The following is a 10,267-nucleotide window of genomic DNA, read 5'->3' as shown; positions in this document are numbered from 1 at the left end:
TACTCCCACCATTGGGCATCTAAACCAAGAAGCCCCAATCTCTTGGGAACAACAAAACTACACCTATAGCAAATGGCCTAATGCAACTCGAGAATTAGGATGGACCCCAGAGTCACTATGACAACAAATTGTGACTTTACAAGACAATGATTGGTTTGGGATGGATTGGCTCTCTAGACCCAAATTTATTTGGCCAGCACCCAATGGGACTCAATAGATATGCGGAATTAACTATGGCCTTGGCTTCCCCCAGGCTGGGTAGGGAGATGTACTATTTGGTACCCCTGGATGCAAGGGAGATGAACCCCAAGTATAGGACAGCCAGCAAACCTCCCCAATCTCAAACATAGATGGGGATGATCTGTCTTTTGTTAGTATCATCATCTAGCTTCACTGTTCATTCCACAAATGGGTTTAGAAGATGTAATGTGGCATGTGGAAACCTTAAACAATTATACTCAAACTGCCCTCCACAAGGTTGAGGAAAACGTTTCTCTCCTTTAACACTGAAGGAGTAAGGAAAGCCATCTTACAAAATCAGATGTGAAAGGCGAGATTTTATTGGGGGGCAGTCCAAAGGGGAAGAATGGAGAGAAAGAGCAGAGAGCAGAGAGGAAGAGAGCAGAGGAAGAGAACAGAGAGCAGAGGAAGAGAGCAGAGGAAGAGAGCAGAGAGGAAGAGAGCAGAGGGAGAGAGCAGAGGAAGAGAGCAGAGAGGAAGAGAGCAGAGAAAGAGAGCAGAGAGCAGAGGAAGAGAGCAGAGGAAGAGAGCAGAGAGGAAGAGAGCAGAGGGAGAGAGCAGAGAGGAAGAGAGCAGAGAGGAAGAGAGCAGAGGAAGAGAGCAGAGAAAGAGAGCAGAGAAAGAGAGCAGAGAGCAGAGGAAGAGAGCAGAGGAAGAGAGCAGAGAGGAAGAGAGCAGAGAGCAGAGAGGAAGAGAGCAGAGGAAGAGAACAGAGAGCAGAGGAAGAGAGCAGAGGAAGAGAGCAGAGAGGAAGAGAGCAGAGGGAGAGAGCAGAGGAAGAGAGCAGAGAGGAAGAGAGCAGAGGAAGAGAGCAGAGAAAGAGAGCAGAGAGCAGAGGAAGAGAGCAGAGAGGAAGAGAGCAGAGAGGAAGAGAGCAGAGGAAGAGAGCAGAGGGAGAGAGCAGAGAGGAAGAGAGCAGAGGGAGAGAGCAGAGGAAGAGAGCAGAGAGGAAGAGAGCAGAGGAAGAGAGCAGAGAGGAAGAGAGCAGAGGAAGAGAGCAGAGAAAGAGAGCAGAGAAAGAGAGCAGAGAGCAGAGGAAGAGAGCAGAGAGGAAGAGAGCAGAGGAAGAGAGCAGAGAGGAAGAGAGCAGAGAAAGAGAGCAGAGAGCAGAGGGAGAGAGCAGAGAGGAAGAGAGCAGAGGGAGAGAGCAGAGAGGAAGAGAGCAGAGGAAGAGAGCAGAGGGAGAGAGCAGAGAGGAAGAGAGCAGAGGAAGAGAGCAGAGAGGAAGAGAGCAGAGGAAGAGAGCAGAGGGAGAGAGCAGAGGAAGAGAGCAGAGAGGAAGAGAGCAGAGGAAGAGAGCAGAGAGGAAGAGAGCAGAGGAAGAGAGCAGAGAAAGAGAGCAGAGAAAGAGAGCAGAGAGCAGAGGAAGAGAGCAGAGAGGAAGAGAGCAGAGGAAGAGAGCAGAGAGGAAGAGAGCAGAGAAAGAGAGCAGAGAGCAGAGGGAGAGAGCAGAGAGGAAGAGAGCAGAGGGAGAGAGCAGAGAGGAAGAGAGCAGAGGAAGAGAGCAGAGGGAGAGAGCAGAGAGGAAGAGAGCAGAGGGAGAGAGCAGAGAGGAAGAGAGCAGAGGAAGAGAGCAGAGAAAGAGAGCAGAGAAAGAGAGCAGAGAGCAGAGGAAGAGAGCATGAGCTTGCAAGCTTCAGCTTAAGAAGGGCTGCTTGGTGACTTAGCAGGTGATGATTGGCAGGGTGACTCAGGAACAGGCGAGGTGACACTGTGTCCCACAAGGATTGGTCGAGAAAACTTTTGACTTTGGTGCCCTTTCGAGAGGAGGGGGAGGAGTAAGGGATTACCTAATGTTCTTCTCAGAAACCGGAGAAACCCGGATGGGAGAAATAAAACCAAAAGGCAAGGTCTCCCACACACCCAGCAGGATGGCTTTAGATGTCCTCACTGCAGCCCAAGGTGGTACTTGTGCCATTATTAAAACTGAATGCTGTGTATATATCCCTGATAATTCTGGCAATGTGACTACATCCTTAAAAATTGACATGCTCACAAAGCAGTCATGGCCTCGCCAACCTTGTCATGGGAGCAATTTCTTAGCTCCTGGTTCTCTGGTGCCTCCTGGTGAGAAACATTGTTAGTCTCTGTCATTGTCATCATTTTTGTTGTCATACTCCTATGCTGTGGCATTTATTGTTTCATTAATCTCATTCCAGGACTGATAATTTCTTATTTCTCTTATAGACCACCCATCACTCAAATGGCCTTCCAACCTGTTACTTCTCAGTCAGACTTCTTCGATGGACCACTAGATAGACCCAATTTTTAAAAGGGGAACTGATGAACCCAGCCTAATTCCATTTTAAGATTGAGAGCAATCATGTCACAAGGTCATGAAAAGTTAATTTCTGTTTTACTATAAATTACTGAAATTTCTAAACTTGCTTGGAATGATTGCCTGTGCCTTGAATTCACCTATGCCTGGCTTTCCCTGACTAGATAACAACCCTCTCTGAAAGCTTAGTGGCACCTCATAAATTCTGGTTTTCCCTGACAGATAACAACCCTCTCTGAAACCTTAGTGGTGCCTCATAAGTTCTGGTGTTGGGATCTAACTTGAAATGTTGAACCATTTAGATCATTAACCTGCTACCTGCCTTTGTACCATGCTTGTCAAAATCCTGTTATCTGTAAGTTCTCAAGACACACCCCTTTTGCAACTTTTTGTGCTATAAAACCGTGTTCCCAGAGAGCTGGGGTGCTGTCCTCTAACCCACGGATTTGGGGAGACAGCTGGAATTACAAGCTTGCTTTAATTTGATTTAAAATTGGAGTCGGTGGTCTTTTCTTTGCATTGTGGTTTAACAGAACTCCAAACTGCTTGCTCCACACTGCCCCCTTCCAGGTTGAAGAAGCCAGAGCGGTCATAATCCCATTTCCTTATAGAGTAAGGAGTTCCTAATTTAGAGGGGAGGATGAAGCCAGATTTAAAGATAGGTAATTAGTGTAGATAGGTAAATTGGGTCTGACATCGAGTCTAATAAAGAAAATGGAGTCCATAAAGAAAATAGAGTCCAATCTGAGCCTGGGAAATCAGAGCTACACCTGGGAGATTGAAATGTTAATATACCCCAAGGTCCAGGCCCATCCTAAAGAACTGTTAATGAAGTAGCTACCAGCAAATGTGGAGGTGCTAATCAAATCACCCTAGGCCCTTCCTGCCCAGATCTCTCCTCCTCCTCCCCATCCACCTGTTTTCCACCTTTTGGCCTTCCCACCTGCAACCCATCTCATCACAAAGTCATGTCCCCCATCACATGCAAGATAGAGGGAAATAAGCAAGATAAAGGACAGAAATGTAGGGAGGACAAAAGAAGACCTTAGATATAAAAGGGATAAGACCTCCCCATCCCAGGAATTTTTGCCTTTCAGATCCCCTTCTTCCTTAGGGTGGGGGGTCTTCTCTGCTATCCTTTAATAAAGCCTTTATTTTCCATTCTACACTTGCCTCAGAGTGCTAACCAGCTGTTTCACAACCAGTCCCCACCTTCCTGATGAGACTCAATTATGTTTTTTGTACAAACAGTTTAGGCAGAATGAGCCCTCTCAACAGGGAGTGGTAGTAATCCTTTCAAACAGGTTCCAGATGCCCCCCAACTCAGCAAGCTTACCTTTGCAGAAGAGCAGTCTCAGGCCTGTGGTGTTGGCTCTTTTCTGCACAGGGCCCTCTAAGGAAAAGAAGACAAAATTATATACTAAAATTAAGTGAATAGAGAAGCTAAGTCCCAACATGTGACAAAAATTTTTGATGTTGATAAATACCACAAACATCACTAGATACAAAAAAACAACATGTTAGTTAACTGTCTGACAGAGTCACCCCTGACACGTTTCCCTGGATATTTTGGGTACATGTTTGAAGGCCTGGGATTGAACTCAGGGGCACTCAACTACTGAGCCACATCCCCAGCCCTATTTTGTATTTCATTTAGAGACAGGATCTTAGTGAGTTGCTTAGTGCCTCGCTTTTGCTGAGGCTTCTGAATGAAGCGCTCTGCTTTAAGCCTTATTAAAAAAGAAATAAAGAAAAATGCTTTTTTATTTCCTCTCCCCCTCACTCTCCCTAACAAGATAGGGAGACAGTGTTGCCTTTTCTTCCCCTGGTTAATTGCCTTTGAACACACCCAGTACAGGAAGGACATGCCTGCTAAGGATCTGGGAAGTAAATACCTCTCAAATTAACAAGTGAATCCTAAGACAACATCCGGGCCCCCTAGGCTCCCTACAAGAACGTGACCCTTGAATCAAGGGTTCCTGTAAAAGCCCCTGTCCCTCTTGATTGAGAAAGTCACAGCCTTTGGGACAGGATTCTCCAATGCTTCTCCTTTGCTAGTAAAGCAATAAAACTTCTTTTTTCCTTTTTCCTTCAAACCCTGTCCTCATTATTAAATTGGCATTAATTGGCATTGGGGATAGGGATCGAGCTTTAGGCTACCCTGCTCCATCCTTCTTTTTTATCTTTTTTTTAAAATATTTTATTTTTTAGTTTTCGGCGGACACAACATCTTTGTTGGTATGTGGTGCTGAGGATTGAACCCGGACCGCACGCATGCCAGGCCAGCGCGCTACCACTTGAGCCACATCCCCAGCCCTGCTCCATCCTTCTTGATCAGGCCTGGCCCTCTGAGCAACTGCACTTCTATGCTGAGGATGTAAGGTGAACTTTTTGAGAGCTGACAACTGGAAAGTTAGGAGACATTGAGTGTGCTTTGGGTCAAGCCAGAGGAGCTATTCCTTTAAGTAAAGGGAGGGACTGAAGAATTCTCAGCAGCTGCAGGAGCCGGAGCCCTTGTTTTTGGGGAACTCCCACCTTCCTTCCTGTACCCTCAGGATTGCTCCATCTGGGTCTACTTTAAGAAAGAGAAAAGTGGGCTGGGGATGTGGCTCAAGCGGTAGCGCGCTTGCCTGGCATGCGTGCGACCCGGGTTCGATCCTCAGCACCACATACCAACAAAGATGTTGTGTCCGCCGAAAACTAAAAAATAAAATATTAATAAAAAATAAATAAATACTAAAATTCTCTCTCTCTCTCTTTAAAAAAAAAAAAAGAAAACTGAATGCAGTAAAGTCATGACACTTTGGCCATCTGGTAAGCTCCCCTGTGTGTACACTGAAATCTTCGATGCTACACTTCTGGTTCCCCTTGTGGGAACATCTGTGGCACTACTGGTATAGGAGTCACAGTTAAGTGGGAGTTGGGAACTTGAAGATTTTTCCCCTACCTGGTCTGCCTGTTTTAAAGGTTCCCGTTTGTCAGCCATGATTTGGGGATCCTCTCTGTCATTATGTTTTTTGTTTGTATCTGTTTCTGGCCCTTTAAGACACAGGCAATAATGTGTTGATCCTACAGATTGTTTCTTGGGAAAGATCTTGGCTAAATGGCTAAGAAAAATATGATGTTTTACTGTAACAATCTGGTCTTTGAATGGTTTTTTGAGTTATTGTACCTTCTTGCAGCTGGGTATTGGTTTGTCAGATACATGCAATTACATAATAAGGAGTCTTAACAGAAAAAAAAGAAAACTAAGTTGGATGCAAAAGTGCTGCCAGTAATGTGTGAACATAGCAGAACACGAGAGGAGAATTGAAAAAAAAAAGTTGTTTTTTTTTTTCCCTTTCAACCCAGTGCCACCAGTCTGAGCACTGCTTCTCATCTTGGCCTCAGGCAAACGCAAATCATCCTTCTGTGGGTCAGACACCAGTCCTGGGACAAATGGGGAAAAAGCTCAAGAAAGCTGCCCAGTCTATAAAGAAATGGGCCCAAAGGACCTGGCCTCTCGTCTGCTTTTCAGCCATTCTCTCCCCATGGGAATAAAACTGGAGTTTGAGAACAGGGCTCAGTTTGCCTCTCCTGCAGACAAATGAAATATATGTGGGCTGTCGGTCTCACTGATTTTCAAAGAATGAAATCCAGAGAATAAAAATAACAGATGATAAAAATTTTAAAAAATCAAAATTACTTTTGAGTTAGAGGGGAAAAAAGAATGAAACTCCCCGTCCTGGGCGGGGAAACTGGAGAAGGCTTTTCCACTTGAGGACGCTAGCCTGGGACTCAAGGCTTCCAGGTGAAGGCACTGACCAGAGTCCGTGACGCACAGACCCTGAGAACATCGGGACTACTGCTGGAATCCGTGCCGTGCAGACGTTGGGAAGGCAGGGGCTGTCGCTTGGCCCGTGACTTTTTATTTGCCTATGTGCTTTTAATCATTAAGTCTGATTTTTTTTTTTTGTAACTGCCATTTGGGTCCACCCCCATTTTTATTTTCCCGCCACTCTGGGGACAAAGGAGTGGACTAGGATGCTTAACCTCACTGGGTAGCCTTTACATTTGGAAAACCTTCTCTGGGACCCATTACACGCATTTTCTGAGCATTAACTAGCCTATCTTAATGGGGGGGGGTAAAAAATAAAAGCTGCGAGTCACAAAGAATTGGGCAATAGGTTTCAGTACTATTAAATAAAATGATAACCTAGGGAAAAAATAGTCTCCCCTTTTTAAGATCTGACAGGATGCCTTATTTGGCCAGAGAACACTTCTGGGTGCAGTCCTACCTGTTGCCCAAAAATCTAAAATACAAGGGCCTCCTGGAGTCTCCATGAATTCTGAAAGGAAAGTGACCATAACACTCAAAGTGACCAAGAGATCTTTATTGCAGCAGTGCAACAGAGGAGAAAAGAGAGAAAAATAAGGGGGTGGTGCACAGGGGAAGGCTTTTATAGCCCTTCTGTGCTGCCTAAATCTAACAGGGCTCTGGGTTTGCAAGCTGCCTTGTTGGCACAAGAGGGGTTGAGTGTTCAGCCTTGAGCTGGGGCTTGGGCGTTTGGGCTTGAAGCAAATAGTTGATAAAGAACCAGACAGAGAGTTTGAGTGGCCAGGTCATCCTGCAGCTAAGTTTGTTCACCCTGCTCTGCAGACAACTTATTCAGCCTGTCCTGCACCTAACAAATTCAAGCACTAAAGCCAGAATGAGACAGGCAGTCAGTGTAGACAGTTAAATTGAGTCAGGACGGATCAAGGAGGCCTACTTTGAGTGAGTCTGGGAAGTTGGAGACTGTCCCCTGAGGGATCTCATCTAGAACCTGCCCCTGCTCCAACCTGTTGCCAAGGTACCCGGTCCCAGGAACTGCCCCTCCCTACCGGAGCCACGAGGTGGTCAATGTGTCCTGAGCAGCTCCAAGCTGCCCTTCCCCCTTCAGCCCACCTGTGTCCCACCTTTGGCCCTCCCACCAAGCGCTCTGGGTCTGGTCAGGTGTGCAGGAAGAAGATAGGGGAAGAGGGCAGGAGAACAAAGGAAGCCTAGGACATATAAAAAGGGCACAGCACCTCGCTTCTGGGGATACCAGGATGCCAGCTATGGCCCTTCTCCCTCCCGGGAGAAGTTGGTTTCCCCTTTTTAAATAAACCCTGAAAAACCAGCCTCTACCTCAGAGCAAAGCCTGTCCAAGGAAGGGACATGACCTTGTCCTGGGAAAAACCCACAGAGCACTCCTAGGCACATACCCACCCTGCTAAGTTGTTTATCTACAAATAACAGGAGAGATCTGCTGCGCCAGGTGTCCCTGACTCAGTCAGGCTAGGTGGGGACCCATAGCAACCCTCTAGCAGCCACCAATCAGCATGAGACAGGGGAATACCTGGGATGCCAGATGACCCCCCAGTAGTTTATGGTGGTTGATAACAAGTTGGGAAACCATGTAGTTCAGCACCTACACCCCTCTTGGCTTAAACCAATCAGTTCAAACGAATCCCCCTCTTGTAGTAACCAATCGCCCCTACCCAACTTGTTCCCGCCAGTGAATGTGCTAATCATGGTTTAGAGTTGTTTTTTGATTTTCCCCGAGGTGTGTGATGATTTGCTATGATGTATGTGAGGTCCCTGCCTTCTCCAAAGAATATATAAAACTGCTGCTAACCCTGGGCTTGGGGCCTCTCAACGTCACCAGTTGCTGTGTGTGCGTGCGGAGGACCGAGCTAGCTCACAATAAACACCTCTTTGCTGCTTACATCGATCTTGGGTCGCTGGTGGTCTTTGGGGGTCCCGAATTCGAGCATAACAACCCTGCTTTATGTGCTCACCTCGAGTGCTTCTCTAGTGTTCTACTTCAACATGTGGGGAGCAGGACGCGTCATCAGCGACCGGCGGTATTGTCACCTTGGCCCTGCTGATTTCTGCAGAGAAAGGTCCCTAACAATCTTTTAATGGTCAATGTGACCTTCATTGGACATTGTGCCCTAGATACATACGTATATAAAGAGGGAATCTGAGTACAATTGCCAGTGGAATTCACTTAAAGTTGATGGCATTCTGATCATGATAAGGGAGACTGGTCAAACAACAGTAACCTGTGTTCCAACCCCTTGAGAGCAAACTGGAAGAAAAAAAGATTTAAGACACAGTTTTTTGTTTTTTTTTTTAAAATATGACAGACTGATTTCTCTCCTGGATAATTTTTAAAAAAATATTTACTTTTTATCTTTAGGTGGACACAATACATTTATTTTACATTTATGTAGTGATGAGGATCGAACCCAGTGCCTGGTGCATGCTAGACAAGTGCTCTACCTCTGAGCCACAACCCCAGCCCTCCCGGGTAAAATTAAATGTATAGATGACATGCTCACCCCAAAAGTAACAACTTCATCTACAAATGCCTTCCAGGAAAAGAAAGCAGATCCTGCCCTGCTGGAGGTCTCCTAGAATAGAAGGAAGCCTTTCAGGCCAGAGGGACCCTGAGAAAGTGGGGAGGGGTCCCGGGGATTGAACTCAGGCACTCGACCACTGAGCCACATCCCCAGCCCTATTTTTTGGTATTTTTATTTACAGACAGGGTCTCATTGAGTTGTTTATAGCGCCTCTTTTTTTTTTTTTTTTTTTGCTGAGGCTGGCTTTGAACTTGCGTACCTCCTGTCTCAGCCTCTGTGTGCCATTGTGCCTGGCAATGATCAATGTTATCTTAACCAAGATTTTATTTTAAGAGGAAATAACTTGTCCCCAGAGGGGAGCAAATAACCCCTTAAGAGAGAAAGAGGGGGCTGAGGTTGTGGCTTAGCGGTAGAGTACTCGCCTAGTACGTGCAAGACCCTGGGTTCAATCTTCAGCACCATATAAAAAAAATGAATAAATAAAATAAAGTTATTGTGTCAACTACAACTAAAAAAAAAGTGTATTGTAAAAAAGAGAGAGAGACAGAAAGAGACATTAATAGGGATTCTGGGGATTCATTCTCTTCTGGACAGTTGTTTAAAATGTGAATTGAGTCGGCTTTCCCAGATAACCTATTCTGCCTATCCTGCCTGTTAAAAAACCTCACACCAATGAGTACCAATTTGTTCAAGGCTTGAGCTATAAAATATTAAAGTGTGATGTCCATATTAGACAAAATATTACCAAAAATCCATTTAGGATTTTTTTCTTTGTTAGAGAAACAGATAACTTACAGTTTTGACCAGGCTTAATTTTTTTTTTTTTAAAGAGAGAGAGAGAGAGAGAGAGAGAGAGGGAAATTTAATATTTATTTTTTAGTTTTCGGTGGACACAACATCTTTGTATGTGGTGCTGAGGATCGAACCCCGGGCCGCATGCATGCCAGGCAAGTGCGCTACCGCTTGAGCCACATCCCCTGCCCCCAGGCTTAATTTTTCATGAATAACCTGAATATATATTACTAGAGATATATAAACATCTGAAACTAAATATGTTTGTCTGGGCCTTATCTAAATGTTCTGTAAAAGTTTATAAAACAAAAGTTCACATAGGTTTAAGTAATCAGTGCTGTCTTTCACATATTGCATCTGGCATAAAGGGCCACACTGCCATTTGAGAAGCTGGTTTACATCTCTCTGCTTTAACTAAGTCTAGTTCTGATCATTAAAGCTGTTCCCTAAATGTATAAGAGATTTAAGGCTATTCTTTGATTTTTTTTTCCCTAAACTCTGTAAACCTGTAATTATGTGAATTCTGAATTTTATTGAGAAAAACTAAACCTAGTTAATCTAAGGAGATCTGTGTAATGTTGATGATAA

Source organism: Spermophilus citellus (genome assembly GCF_964194105.1).
Source record: "Spermophilus citellus genome assembly, chromosome: 14".
NCBI classification, from domain to species: Eukaryota; Metazoa; Chordata; class Mammalia; order Rodentia; family Sciuridae; genus Spermophilus; species Spermophilus citellus.
The sequence above is the reverse complement of the archived record's forward strand: the minus strand, read 5'-3'. Positions refer to the sequence as shown.